Raw genomic sequence first — 16,213 nt, forward strand, 5'->3', positions numbered from 1 at the left:
TCTGAATTTGTGAATTAGGTGATTTTGTGTCTTGGTGTGAAATACGAGTTTCAAAATCTAAACAGCTTTAATTTATTAGTGGAAGCCAGTGATCTGTAATCAAGGTAAAACTCTTAGCAAAAGCAAGTCATATTTAAATTGGTATGTAATGAAATGGATAATTTATGGCTTTCTAAATTATTTTCCCTGCTATAGTCCCCTCATGTTTTATGTCCATAAAATTTGTGTATATGATTTTAATCAAGAATAATAAATACTGGCTGGTATCTGATTGGCTTATGTCAGGTATCTATGAATCTTGTACTAGATACTGTGGACACAATAGCAGAATAAGGCAATATTTCTATTCATAAAGTGGTCATGGGTTCTTGAGTAAGATAAGCTTTTGGTCTATGATTTTGTACAAGCTACTTAATTTCTCTGAGCCTTAGTAACTCTTGATATAAATAGCAATTATAATATACATTTCATACAGCTCTTAGGAGAAGTACACAGTGCCAGGTGCTGCCTTCTCCTGAAACAGAGCGCAGAAGCTGGACTCAGGAGACCTGAGTTACAGTAAAGTTATATGACATTGGACAACCAAACTTTTCTCTCTGCCAAAGTTTTCTCAACTACAGAATGAAGGAATTTCTACCAGGCTTTCCATGTTTCCTTCTACCCCTCAGTTTCTCTGTTTCAAAGAACACAAAGGCAGCACAGAGTGATCTGTTATTAGTCATTAATTGTACTCATAAAATTAATCTTATGTTTCTAATATGTCTTTTTTTTTTTTTTTTTAGTATTCTAACCTCACCTTTGTTTCTGATGCTCTCTGAGTTCTACCAAATAAATTTCAAGTCTCTTCATTGATTAAATAAACTTCTTGCTTCCAACCTATTCTAGTCAAATCAGTCTGCCTGCCAATCCCTAAGCAAATTCTATGAATTGTCCATTTACTTCTCACTTTTGCTCAGGATGTTCCTTCGGCAGGAAATGGCTTTCCTCATGCCTTCTCCTCCATCATTTGTTATTGAAATCCTAGTCATCCTCCAGAACTAGCTGAAGTGTCAATTTCTCCATGTACTCACTGCTAGTAAACACACCTCTGCTTTCTCACTTGATTCAGTGTATCTCTTGTAAGGACCTAGTGGAAAGTACATTAAGTTTTGAAGGTAGCAGGTAGCAGACAAGAGTTTGAGTTTGAGTTTTCTTTTCCCTTCTTTATCTTTTTTTTTTTTTTTTTGCCTCTATGACCTTGTAATTTATTTAATCCCTTAGGAACCTCTGTTTCTTCACTTACTAAATGGATACCTATCTAATGGTGTTGTTTTGCAGATTTCATGAATTAATGCATGGAAAGCCTGGGTGGTAGCAAGTGCTCTTTAAATGTCTGATCATCATCTGTCTTGCTCTTACTTTTTTCATTACTTAATTTATCTACATAGGTATTTCATTTTTGTAATTAATTTGAAAACCTCTAAAAAGCAAGGATTTTGTCTTCTTCATCACACAACAACTTCTTACAGTCTCTCCCTAGGAAGACCTAAGCTAAGTGTTCTTCCTCATTCATTTTTTTTAATCTTAAAAGTCTTGCTCAGTGTAGGAAAATTAGGAAATTCAGAAATTCAAAAGAAAGGAATTTAAATTACCTCAATTCCATAATTTTGAGTTAACTAGTATCAGTATTTTGTTATTTTGTTATTCATTATATTTTTTCTGTGTTTATGTATAGATGTGTGTATGTGTGTATACAACATATGTATAGAAAATCTGTATAATGATTTTTCCAAATAATTTTATATTAAACATATATATGTCTTCCTTATGACATATATTCCATTATAATTTTAAATTTTATTATTTCCATTGATTTATTTAACTAATGATAAAAATACACAGAGCTAAATCTTTGCTTAATTATTTTTTCATAAATACCTATAAATGAAATCTTCACATAAAAAGATATGTATTCAAAGCTTTTGTTTCATAATATTCACTTCTATGTATTTGTGCCAATTCCTGCTCTAATCTATAAAGTCTAGTACTACTGCAAAATACTCAAGAATTCATCAAAATATTTAATTTTCATAAAAATCTTTGTCATAGGAATTACTATTCTTATTTTACATATTTGAAAATGAAGCCAAATGAAATGTTAAGGGACCTGTTCAGGGATATGTCTAATTAACAGCAAAGCTAGGATCTTCCATAGTGGTGTAAGCCTAGCATTCTTTTTATCTATATAATAACTTTATTCATTCACCCATTCTTTTGCTCATTTAGTAAATACTTTGAATAGCTAGCGAGGTGATAAGGGTATTGTGTTAAACACAGTTCCCAACTTCATAGACAAGAAACCTGGCAAGGAAAGCAAACACAATTAGGAAGTAACTAGTTTTAAATTACAATAAGGCTTCAAAAATAAAGAAAAAATGTGATAGGCATATATAGCAGGTGGACCTAATCTATAGGCAAAAGTCAGGGAGGAGTTGCTCTAAATATAGGCCTTCTAAACTGAGACAAAATAGGTAAGTATATTTCATCTAGACATGGAGGTTACATGGGGTATGAGTAAAAGGGCAAATCTTCCAGACTAGAGTTTCTCAATTTCAGTATTACTGACATTTAGGTTGGATAATTCTTTGTCATGAGGAGTTGTCTTATGCACGGTGGGAGACTTCACAGAATTGCTGATCTCTACCCATTACATATCAATAACATCCCACGCCCCAGTTATAAGGACCAAATGTCTTGGGGCAGGGGTACAGTATCTCCTCTGGTTGAAAACCACTAGTCTAGACATCAGGAATAGCAGTTACAAGGTGGGCATGGTATTCTCTAGGAATTGAAACAACCTCAGTGTGACTGGAGCATGAAATGTGAAGTGGAAACTGGCTCTCAATCAAGCAAGTTTCATACCATATCTTGAAAATCCTGTTAATTATTTTGAACTGTATTTAAAAAGCACTGGGAAGCTAGCAAAGCTTGTAAATGACAGAGTGGTATGGTTCAGATACATGTTTAGAAAATATCAGTTTCAGAGTTCTTGGTCAATAGCAGATTAGAGGGAGTTGAGACTGGATGGAGGGAAACATTTAGGAGGCTTCCAAAGTAACTTCTGTGGAGACTATAGATAGTTTTTGTGGAGATGGAGAAAATAATACAGATTCTTGAAATATTTGTTAAAATATTTATTTATTTATTTATTTGACAGAGACGGAGAGAGAGAAAGAGAGCACACAAGTGGGGGGGAAGGGAAGAGGCATAGAGAAAATCTCAAGCAGGCTCCACATGGAGCCAGATGCAGGGCTTGCTCTCAGGACCCTGAGATCATGACCCAAGCTGAAATCAAGAGTCGGATGCTTAACCAACTGAGCCACCCTGGCACCTCCAGATTCTAGAAATATTTAGGAGAATTAGTAGGACTTGGTAATTGACTCACCATTGGAAGAATAGAAAAGATATTGTCAAAGATGATTGCTAAATTTCTGACATGAAACTGGATTGTAAGGAGTATCATTCAATAAAATAGGAAAAAAATAGAGGACGATGAAGTTTCAGACAGACATTCCAAGTTTATTTGTGACTGTAGTGAAAGTGAAGTGCTAGTAACATACTCAACCCTCAATGAGCAATTTGATAAATGGAACTGGTTTTCAGAGAAGGGATGTGCATTAGAGAAAGATTGGGAAGTCATTGTCATGGGGTGGTAATAAATGTCATGGGAATGAACAAAGAAAATCTAGAAAAAGGTGTGGAATGAAAAAACAGAGGGGCCTACATTTGAGGCTTGAGGAAATATGGCATATAAAAACCTGAGACTAAAGGAAAAGCCGGTAAAGGGAATGAAAAGTTGAAGTGATAAGACAAACTGAGGATATAAGCCAAAAAGTCAGTATTTCAAGAAGGGGGAGAGCTCAGGTGTTTGGAATCTGCCAAGAAGGCTGATAGGGTGAGATATATAAGTGATTATTAGATAATGATATATTGTCTGTGATGCTCGTTTTTATGGAGTGTGAGGCATAAGCCACTTACTGAGTCAGAGTTGGTGTTCAAAATGAGAAAATGGACAGAACGTGAAATGATGGCTTTCTTAAACAGGTTGTGTGTGAAGGAAGGAGACAGGGCAGTAGTTCATATAGAATTATGATAGGGAGAAGTTTTTCCTTTATATATTTTAAGATGACAGATGCTTGATCATATTTAAATTGGCATAAGAAGGTAGAGAGAAGGGTACAGAACTGAGCAGAGAGGAACATTTGCTAGCGCTCCTGAAAGATTGAGTAGGGAGATTAGGGTACAGAATGCACATGGAAGCAATGACCTTAGGTAGATAAGATGACACTCCCTTTTCAGCAGGAGGAAAAAAGGAGGGTGAGGGCAGCCATTACTTTTAATTTTCAGTTTATTTTGATGCAAAAATTGAGGATTTCCTGTGCAGTAGCTTTTATTTTCTCAGTAGAGTTGAAGAAAAAGTCAACTGCCTAGAGGAACAGGAATGGAGGGAGATCTGAGGTTTGAAGGGAGTGAAGAAGGTTTGTAAACACTTTTGCAAAGAATAAGGAGGAAGCTGCTCATAGAACAGAAGTCTCTCTGTGAGGGAGACATCAGCAAGATGGCAAAGTAGGAAATACCAGTCTTTGTCCCTATACAAAAATAATTAGATAGCTATCCAAGAATGAAAATAGCCTTGGGAGGGCTCACAAGTCTAATCAGGGGAATGCAGCAATGCAATGGGATAATGGAGAATAGGTGCACAAAAAGAAAGAGCCACTTTTGCTCCAATCAAGGACCAGGTCTGCTGTTTCTTCCAACTCTGGACATGCCCCAGAACCCAGGGCTGTAACTACTGTATGCATACCCATGCTTCACACCCTGGCTTCATGAGCATACCACATGCCTACACCTCAGACACCAGACATTGCCACCTCAGGCTTGCCTGCACTCCTGACCCCAGAGTTGCTATTGCTCCATGTGTGCCTGTACTCCAGACCCAACACCCACAAATGATCCATAAATTCCTGAACTACAGAAACTGGAATCATTGCCTTAACAGTTGTGTCTACACACCAGACCCTAGAGACATAATTGTGGCACACATGCTCACTCTCCAGAACCTGACTCCACACCACTCCACAGGTGTTCATATCTGTGACACCAGTGCCACTGCCAGTGTGAATGTACCCATGAGCTAGACCTGGAGCCCAGAGGTAGGTATTCCCTTGGTTATGGCATCCCCTAAGGAAGAAAAATAAGTTAGGAGGGCCCTGGCAGCCATCACCATTGAAGATCCCAATAACATTCACCACCACTTCAGACACCTACGGCTTTGGCTACTGAGGATCCCTATAATTTTCAATGATAGAGACTACAGGTTCATAGAGATGAACCTTCTCTGGAGACAGAACTGCCACATACCATTCGGCTGCTGCCATCACACTCACCTATAGATGAAGTTCTTTCTGCACCAAAGCCAGTCTGTGAAATTGGGAGCAGATGACTTTTTCATTAAAAGCTCTGACATCAACACAAGGCCACAAGAAATATTAAAAATAAAGAAAGGAAGAAAGAAACATGACATCACTAGAGGAACTGACAATTTTACAGTCACTGACTCCAAAGAAATGGATATCTCTTAATTACTGGAAAAATAATTCAAGATAATTATTTTAAGGAAACTCAGTGAGCAATAAGAGAACACAGATAGACAACTCAACAAAACTGGGAAACCAATACATGAATAAAATGAGCTCAACAAAGATAAATCATCTTAAAAAGGAGCTAATATATTCTGGAGCTGAAACATCAACAACAAACATGAACAAGCAGAAGAAAGAATCTATAAACAACAAACATGAACAAGCAGAAGAAAGAATCTATACATTTGAGGACATGTCATTTGAAATTATGCATGTAGAGGAACTAAAAGGGAAAAAGAATAAAAAAGTATGAAGAAGACCTATGGGATTTGTAGGATACCATAAAGGAAACCCATATACATATTATAGGAATAGCACAAGAGAGCAAAAGGAAAAGGAAAAAAGTTTATTTCAAGATATAATGACTGAAAACTTCCCAGATTTGGGGCATGATTTGGACAACCAGGTATATGAAGCTCTGATGTCCCCAGAAGGTTCAACCCAAAGAGGTCTTCACCAAAACACATTATAACCAAAGACCAAGAGAGAAGTTTGAAAGCAGCAAGAGAAGAGACTTGACTAATACAAAAGAATCTCCATAAAGCTGTCAGGGGATATCTCAGCAGAAACCTTGATGGCTAGGGAGTTTGGGATGGTGAAATCAATGTGGTGAAAGAATACCTCAGAACTAAGAATACTTTACCCAGTGAAGCTGTCCTTCAGAAATGAAGGAAAGATAAAGACTTCCCTAAATTAAAAACAAAACAAAAACAAAAACAAAAGCAAAACAGAACAAAAAAAACCTAGTGGTTCATTACCACTGGACTAGCCTTTTAAGAAACGCTAAAGGGAGTTCATTACATTGAAATGAAAAGACAATAATTAGCACCATGAAATCATATAAAAATTTTAAAACCACTGGCAAAAGGTATTTAGGTATTTAGTCAAGTTCAGGAGACTCTATGTTGTAATGGGGATGTGCTAATCACTTTTAACTATAGCATAAAAGTTAAGAGACAAAGTATTAAAAATATTTATAGCAACAACGATTTGTTAATGGATGCACAATATAAAAAGATGTAAATTGCATGTCAAAAATTGTAACGTGTTGGGGGTGGTGGTGCAGTAAGCAGGTAGAGTTTTTGTATGCAAGCAAAGTTAAATTGTAATCAGCTTATAATAGCCTACTCTAACTATAGGATGTTTTATTAAGCTTCATGGTAACCTAAAGACAAAATCCTAAAGTAGATACACAAAAGATAAAGAAAAAAGAATCAAAGCATACCACTTCAGGAAAATCAAATCACAAAGGAAAATAGCAAGAAAGGAAAAGAAGGATTATAAAACAGTCAGAAAACAACTAACAAAACAGCAACAGTTGTTAATAGTTACCTATTTACAATTTCTTTAAAGGTAAATGGATTAAATTCTAAAATTAAAAGATACAGAGTGGCTGAATGACCTAAACAGAAAGAAAAGACTCAAGTATATGCTGCCTATAAGAGACTCACATCACTTTTACATACATAGGCTCAATGTGAATAAAAATGGATAAAGATATTTCATGCAAATGAAAACCTAAAGAAAACAGAAGTAGCTATGCTTCTATCAGACAAAATAGACCTTAAGTAAAAAACAATAAATAAAAAGGGCACCTGGGTTGTTCAGTTGGTTAAGTGTCTGCCTTTGACTCAAGTCATGGTCCCAGGGTCCCAGGATCGAGCCCCATGTCGGTCACTTTGCTCAGTGGGAGCCTACTTCTCCCTCTCCCTGCTGCTCCCTCTGCTTTTATTCTTACCCTCTCTCTGTCAAAAAAATAAATAAAGTCTTTAATTTTTTTTATTTTCTTTTTTAAGGATTTTATTTATTTATTTGACAGAGAGAGACCACAAGCAGAGGAAGCAGGCAGAGGGAGAGGGAGAAGGCAGGGAGTCTGATATAAAGCTCAATCCCTGGACACTGGGATCATGACCTGAGCTGAAGGCAGATGCTTAATGACTGAGCCACTCAGTTGCCCCTTTAAAACATTTTTTTCTAAAGATATTATTTAATAAATCTTTAAAAAAAAATAAAGGACAAAGAGCATTATTATATAATAATAAAGGGATCAATTCATCAAGAGGATATAACAATTATAAATATGTATGCACCCAACATTGGGGCACATAAGTATGTAAGTCAATATTAACAGATCTGAAAAGGAAAATGAACAGCAATGCATAGTAGTGGACTTCATTACCCCTCTTTCAACAATGAATTGATCATCTAGACATAAAATCAATAAGGAAAATGGCCTTGAATTATACTTTAGACAAAATGTACCTAACAGATATATGCAGAAAATTTTATCCAACAGCAGCACAATGTACATTTTTCTCTAGCACACATAGACTATTCTCCAGGACAGATCTTATATTAGGCCACAAAACAAGTCTTAAGAAATTTAAGAAGATTGAAACCATATCAAAAATATTTTCCAAACATAGCGGTATGAAACCGGAAATCGATAACAGGTAGGAAACTGGAAAATTCACAAATATGTGGAAATTAAACAACACACTCCAAAACAAACAAAAGGTCTAAGAATGAATCAAAAGAAAAAAAAATGTGTATTGTGAAACAAATGAAGATAGAAACATGGAAATAAAACCTACCAAAAACTATCAGATACAACAAATGAAGTTTCAGGAGAGATGTTTGCAGCAATAAATGTTTACAGTAAGAGTAAAGATGGATCTCAAATAAATAACCTAACTTTGCACCTTAACAAACTAGAAAAAGAAAACTAAACTAAGCCCAAAGTTACCAGGAGGAAGGAAATAAAGATGAAAGCAGAAATAAAACAGAGACTAGAAAAACAAGGGAAAAGATCACAAAACTAAGAGCTGTTTTTTTGAAATGATAAACAAAATAGACAACTCTAGACAGTGTAAGGAAAAAAGAGAGAAGACTCAAATACTTAAAGTCAGCAATGAAACAAGAGACTTCACAATTAATACCATAGAAATACAAATGAGCATAAGAGACTATACTGAGCAATTACACAAAAATATTTGATAAACTAGAAAAAATGGATAAATTTCTAGAAACATACAACCAACTAAGACTAAATCATGCAGAAATAGAAAATCTGAACAGACCAACGAACAAGTTAAGGAAATTGAATCAGTAATCAGAAATGTTCCAACAAAGAAAAGTCTGGAAACAGATGATATCACTGGGGAATCCTACCAAATGTTTAAAGAAGAATTATATCAATCTTTCTCAACTCTTTCAGAAAATCGAAGAGGAAAGAACACTTCCAAAATCATTTTATGTTAGTATTACACTGACACCTAAGTCAGACAAGGAGACTACAAGAAAAGAAAGTTATATGTCAGTATCCCTAATGAACACAGATGCAAAAAGTCACAAAATGCTAGCAAATGGAATTCAACAGCTTCTTAAAAGGTCATACACCATGATCAAGTGGGACTTATCCTGGAGATGCAAGGATAGTTTAGTGTGCACAAATCAAGATGTGATACACCACACTAATTGAATGAAAGTTGAAACAAATGAATGGAGGGATAACCAATGTTCATGGATTGGAAAAATTAATATTGGGAAGAGGAATGAGTGAAATAGATAAAAGAGATTAAGAGTGTACTTACTAGGATGAGCACTTAGTAATGTACAGAATTGTTGAATCATATCATACACCTGAAACAAATATAACATGGTATGTTAATTATACTTCAATTTTATATATATATAAAATTATTCTCTCTATATATCTATATATATATCTGTGTATATATATACATAAATATAAATATATATATTTAAATATATAAATATATATATATATACAAAATATATATGTAATTATTCTAATAGATTCAGAAAAAGCATTTGACAAATTTCAACATTCTTTCATGGTAAAAACTCCCAACTAATTAGGTATAGAAGGAGTGTGACTCAACATAATAAAGGCCAAAAATGACAAGCTCACAGCTGACATCATACTCAGTGGTGAAAAACTGAAATCTTTTTCTCAAAGATCAGGTATAAGACAAGCATGCCCATTCTGACCACTTCTAATCAACACACTACTGGAAGTCCTAGCATACAAAACTAGGCAAGAAAATAAACAAACACATCTATTTAGAAAGGAAGTTAAAATTGCCTTTCTTTGCAGATGAATTGAATTTATATAGAGATAATCCTAAAGACTTTACCAAGAAACTGTTAAATCTAATCAATGAATTCAGGATACAAAATTGCAGGATACAAAATCAATATACAGGATACAAAATCAATATACAGGAATCAGCAGCATTTCTACACACTAACAAAAATACCTGAAAAAGAAATTTAGAAAATACATATTTACAATTGCATCAAAAACAATAAAATACTTGTTAATAAATTTAACCAAGGAAGTGAAAGATCTGTACACTGAAAGTTGCAAACATTAGTGAAAGAAATTGAAGAAGACAACAAGTAAGTGGAAAGATATTCCATGTTCATGGATTGGAAGAATTTATATTGTTAAAATGTTCATACCATTTAAAAGGATGTACTGATTCAATTAATATGAATCAAAATTCCAATGACATCTTTTATAGAAATAGAAACAAAACAATTCTAATATTCACTTGGCACCACAAAAGACCCTGAATAGCCAAAGCAATCTTGAGCAAAAAGAACCAAGCTAAATGCATCACCGTTCTTGATTTCAAATACTACTACAAAGCTCTAAAAATCAGAACAGTATCATACTGGCATAAAAACCAGAAACAGACCAATGGAACATAACAGAGGGGCCCAGAAATAAACTTGCATATATGGTCAACTGATCCTTGACAAGGGCACCAAGAACACAATGGAGAAAGGATAGTCTGTTCAATAAATAGTATTGGGCAAACTGAATATCCACATGAAAAAGAATGAACTTGAACCCTTATTTCACAGCATACATAAAAATCAACTCAAAATACATTACATACTTAAATATAAGATCTGAAATTATAAAACCCCTAGAAGAAAATATGGGGGGTGGAATTCCTTGTATTCTCACTGGATACAAAGGGATGATGACAATACCTTCAAGCTGATGTGAAGATCAGGAATTAAATGTTTCCACTTCTACTATTTCTACTTTGTGAACCGAAGCAAGGATACCCCTAAGCATACACAAGTAGTACATATGCCAGAAGGTACTTAAAGCCATGGGATAAGCAGCACACAGTCTTCTTAGCTTATTAAATCTAATGGTCAGTAAGTAATATAAAACATTACTTTATAACAAATACGGAGATATTGTCAACTTGAATTTAGCATTTATGTGAATTTTAAAGATAACAAATGAGACATTAAAGAATTCCATTTTGTTCCTGTCCTTCAAGAGTAATAAATTCATTCCTTTCTGCTTTGGGGGATACTTTGGTGGAAAATCTTGACAAGTTCTGACATGCTTTGTAATTTTTAAATTAAAATTTTAAGTATTATCTCAGAAAAATGACAAGGAAGATATAAAGAATTCCAATGTTATGAAATCAGTTCAGAAGTTATAATGAGATAACCAGATTTCCAGAGACTCCCCTTCAGGGCTGATTGGAAATCCTAGGAAAGTCCAAGGTTTACAAACTCCTACACGGTATCTTCTAGATAGTTAGAAGTTAGTCAAGAGTAACGATAACATCTTTTTATATTTCTTCTTTCCCTGTCATTTCAGCCTTCTTAACTCTAAAAAGTGCCACTTACATTTACTGCCTACCAGGTACTAGGTCAAGCCGTTTGCACACCTTATTTATTTCAGTCATTACAGTGTCCCTGTGAAGTAGGTTTATTTATTTTACAGAGGAATACTCTGTCTCAGAGAGAGGTTATGTAACTTGCCCAAGGTCATGCTACTGGTAAGTGGCAGAAAAGGAATTTAAAGCCAAGCTGTTGTGGTTTTTTTGTTTGTTTTGTTTTGGTTTTTTACTCGAGGTCTAAAGCTTTTAGAGTTTCTAAGAGGAAAAGGATTAAATTCTAAAGTGTGAGTTGGATGGCCCCTGGCTCAACTGGCCTCTATCTCAGGCTTGAGCCTCACTCTAGAGTGATCTCACATGCACCTGCAGTCATTTTCTCTTTATTATCTGTATTATTTCTCCTCTAAGGCTAATTTTTCTATCTATACTCTGGAGTCTATGTCTTCCTGCTTTTGTGGGAAACTTAGCTCTCAGTTTCTTCTCTTGCTTTAAAGCAGCAGTTTTCAAACCTTAACTTACATGACAATCACATGGGGTTCTTGCTTACAGAGATTCTTGAGCTCTGTTTGGTAGGTCTGGGGTATGACCTGAAATTTTGCTTTCTAACAAATTCCCAGCTTATGCTAATGCTGTTAACTGAAGAACTACACTTTGAGAACCACTGCTTGAGATTCCAGAGTAAGGAAACACAAAATACAAGCTAAAAAATGTTTTCACATGTTTAAATATTTGAAAGGTGTCAAAAGAAGAGCAATATTTCTACCATGTGAACATTATATGAAATTCACGTTTTAATGTTTATTAATAAAGTTTTATTGGAACACACTATATAATGTCTATGGCTGTTCTCTCACTACAACATCAAAGTTGAGTAGTTGTAATAGAATTAGTAGTTACAACAATGATTGTACGGCTTGCATGTATAAAATGTTCCCTATCTGTCTCTTTATAGAATCAGCAGTTGACCCTGCTATAAGTAATTCTGTATCCTAGCTGCACATTATAATCACCTGAGGATCTTTATAAAATTCTGATGCCTTGATTCCATCTCCAGATATTCTGATTTAATTGGTCTGGAATACAATCTAGTGGATCCTTAACATTTAAACACATCTTATCTGTCCTAATTAAATAAAACAAAACCAAGCAAACCTACCAAAGTTACTCTGCCTTTAAGAAAGAATTAGATAGTACAACCTCATTTTATAATTGAGAATTTTGTCCAGATATATGAATTATTTGTCCATATTAACAGACATTGTTGCTGTCATTATTATTAACAAGATATAATTGCAAATTGCTTTAATACTAAAAAAAATTACAGAAACTAGGTTATAATAAAAAAGTGTTACATGCTTGTCTTAGTCCATTTGGGCTGCTATAATAAAATACTGTAAACTGACTGGCTTATAAACAATAGAAGTTTATTTCTCACAGTTCTGGAGGCTGGAGGTTCAAGATCAGGGAGCCCACTGATCTGGTGAGTGTTGACTTTCTGGTCATAGATATCTGCCTTTTTATTGTGTCCTCATATGGTGGAAGGGGCAAGGGAGCTGCCTGGGCCTTCTTTTGTAAGGGCACTAATCACATTCCTGAGGACCTAACTATCTCCCAAAGGCCTCACCTCCAAATACCATTACATTGGGGATTAGTTTTCAACATACGGATTTTGGGGGAACATAAACATTCGAGCTACAGTATTGTTCATTGTAAAGAAAGAGAGAGAGAAAGAGATACGGACTATATGTAGGTGTCAGGTTCTAAATTCAGTGCTTACGGTAAAAATTTGCTAAAATCAAGTTTACTTGATAGCCACTTTTTAATTTAAGAAATAAAGTTGCTAAAAAAAAAAAAAAGGAAATAAAGTTGCTGGCCTGTGTTAAAAGCCATGCTTTAAGAACAATATATTACACTCTAGAATTATATGCATTCTAGGACAATGTCATGCTGCAGCAGGTACTCAGGAGCTAATATCACTTAAGAATCGGTACATTTCTATCCCTTGTGTCATGATCATCTCTAACCAGTGCTCATTTTTGCTATAAAAGGCAGATCCCCTCACAGGTCCCTTCCTGTATCTTTATTTCTCTCATTTACCGAGAGAGGATATTGGATTAATAGTTCATTATGGGTGAGGCCACTGTAGTATTGAGAAGATATAAAAGGAAAAATTAAAGGTAATATCTGATTTCCCTTCCTAAGCCTCATCTCAATTCCCAATGATCAACACTGCCAAAATTTTATACCCATGCGTGCACAGATACACACACACCCCTCTGCCACAATTACATATAAATATACATACAACTATGGGCTCATAATATACAAACTCTTCAACAACCTTGCTTTTATGTGTAACATTGTAACTTTAATATCTTTTGGTATAAGAATATGTACATGTACCTTATATTTTTCTAATAATTGTATAGTATTCCATAGTATAGATAAATGGTAATCTTACAGTAAGTTTTGCATTAATGGGTATTTATAATATATCTGTATATATGTGTGTGTGTGTGTGTGTGTGTGTGTGTGTATCTCTCTCTCTATATATATCTATATCTATCTGGGATTAATTCCTGAGAGTTGAAGTTGAATCAATACATCAAAGAGAATGTGTCTTTTAAAATATTTGATAGATTAAATACCTTTCCCCAAATTTTCAACATTAGTACTTGATATATCAACTTTAAAAATCTTTTCTAATTTTTATGCTTTTCCTTAAGTATGAAGGAGGTAAAGCATTTTAAATGTGTTGTATGGTCTTTTTGTGAATTACCACTTTATGTTCTTTACTTATTTTTTTCATTCATGTTCATATTTTTTCCTTAGTGAGTTATGAACATGCTTTGTATCTTGAGGAAATATTCCACTGAATATATTTCATTGTTTTCCCCTTTTGCCTTTTGCTATCGTTACAATTTAGCCAAGCAGAATTTTTATATTTTTATATAGTCACAGTTGTTTATTTTTCTTACAGGCTTCAGATTACTCTGCTATTATATAAAACCAAAACTAAATCTGTTTTCTTCTAATACGTTTATTACTTCAATTTTTATACTTAAATTTTGATCTATCCAGACTATTCTGATGATGGGATTCATCTTGAATCTTCTCAGTGACACTATGAATTAAGTATGAACCCCATTTTAGACATTGCGGTTTTATAAATGGTAAAAGAGAGGACCCAATGTGGAAGGAATTTTCGAGGACTCCTGGCTCATGAGGATTGGAGCCTAAATTTACTGTGCCATCTCATAAATATATAGCCAGTTATTGTTTCCTTCTGCAATAGCGAATGTTACTCTTTCAGAGGTACATTGTCCTGTTGAGCTCTGCCTAAAAACAGGAAACACTTTTCAGTAGGACGTTGTCATTGTAGTTAGTGCTTTTCTTGTATCTGTAAAATGAGAAAAATAAGTCTGCTATCCTAGTACGATTAGGAATCTAAGCAGTAAATCTACGAGTATGGCCCAGGTCCATTCCATACGGGGATGCTGTGGGATAGGTAAGCATAGGTGGGAATTTTAAGCAGATCTGCAAGTCAAAGAGCCTTTCTTTAGAATGTACATACATTTTCTTTTTTTTTTTTTTTTAAAGTTTTAATGTGTTATATGACAGAGATCACAAGTAAGCAGAAAGGCAGGCAGGGCAGGGGTGGGGGTGGGAAGAAATCTCCCCCTGGGATCATGACCTGAGCCTAAAGCAGAGGCTTTATTTAACCCCCTGAGCCACCCAGGCGCCCTGTATCTGAAATTCTGTCAGAAGCCTCCCTGAATGCCTTGGCAGGGAAATCTCCATGTGCTTTTTCACCTGTGACTTCATTTTTACTTAATCCTTCCCTATGAACTGTTTTGAGATTTGTAACATTTCCCAGCTCTTTTCTATCTCTCCTGGGCCATCCAAATACCCTAGGGTCTACTAAGATAATAAATTCTTTTTAAAAAGCTACAAAGTTGCTTCCCCCAACCACGATTCCTAATGAAAAAAAGAAAAAGAAAAAGAAAAACAAAAACATAAACTAGCATTACTTATTGACAAGTTGAAAAAATGGTTTTTAAAAATTTTCTGAACCCCCCAGGGAGAAATGCATTTTAAAATTTGTGTTTTCTGTAGCATTGAGTTGCTATGTTTGGGTTTGTTTATCAGGAAGTGCTGCAGGAAATGTGACCTGCTGTGACCTCAGGAGAGGAAAGTATTGTGAACTGAAATGTTTGGTTTTGCACTTAAAGCCATTATAAAAGTTGTGGGATGATGAGAGTTGGCCCTCCATGTTGTTGTTTGGATGTCCTGGAAGTCCCTGGTTGTGTTGCAAGTGCTCACAATTTGTAATTACTAAGGCTCATATGACAGACGGAACTGGGAATCAAATTAAGGAGCTGCCTTCTCTTACGATGCTAGAGAATCTCCAGCTTAAGACAAGATCGCCTTTTTTCCTTCCTAAAAAAAGGCACAAACAATGACAGCCCAAAATAGCTATTTAGTCAGAACTGACGACACTTTCTGAATGCTTGTCATTAAGAGAGAAATAGAAAATCCTGATTTGCTTCTTCCTTTAATTTCTCTTGCTTAAATACCTTGCTGCTCCTGAAGCTGCCTCACCTCATCGCCCAGGAGAAATGCCCAGTGCCTCTGACGGTGCCTCAGCACCACTGCGGGCTCCGGAGGGGAGGGGCCTTATGCAAAACATGTTAAAGAAAAATCCTAAAAGTCACTGCAGCTTTTTCTAGTGAGTTATGCTGATCTTCCCTGTTGCTGTAAGCTGATGGGGGAACGTCGTGGTAAAGACATAACCACTCTTTTTCCTCCCACTATTTTTGCTGCAGTGAGAACTGTTCCTTTCTGCTTGCATTT

General features: G+C 35.1%; 1 protein-coding gene across 8 annotated transcripts in view; it reads left to right on the forward strand.

The window, feature by feature from the left end:
• The window catches only part of DLG2 (discs large MAGUK scaffold protein 2), a 2,052,576-nt gene that overhangs the window by 664,842 nt on the left and 1,371,521 nt on the right, over positions 1 to 16,213 (forward strand). The window lies entirely within an intron of this gene.

The sequence above is a fragment of the Neovison vison genome, chromosome 7, assembly GCF_020171115.1.
Source record: "Neovison vison isolate M4711 chromosome 7, ASM_NN_V1, whole genome shotgun sequence".
Taxonomy (NCBI): domain Eukaryota; kingdom Metazoa; phylum Chordata; class Mammalia; order Carnivora; family Mustelidae; genus Neogale; species Neogale vison.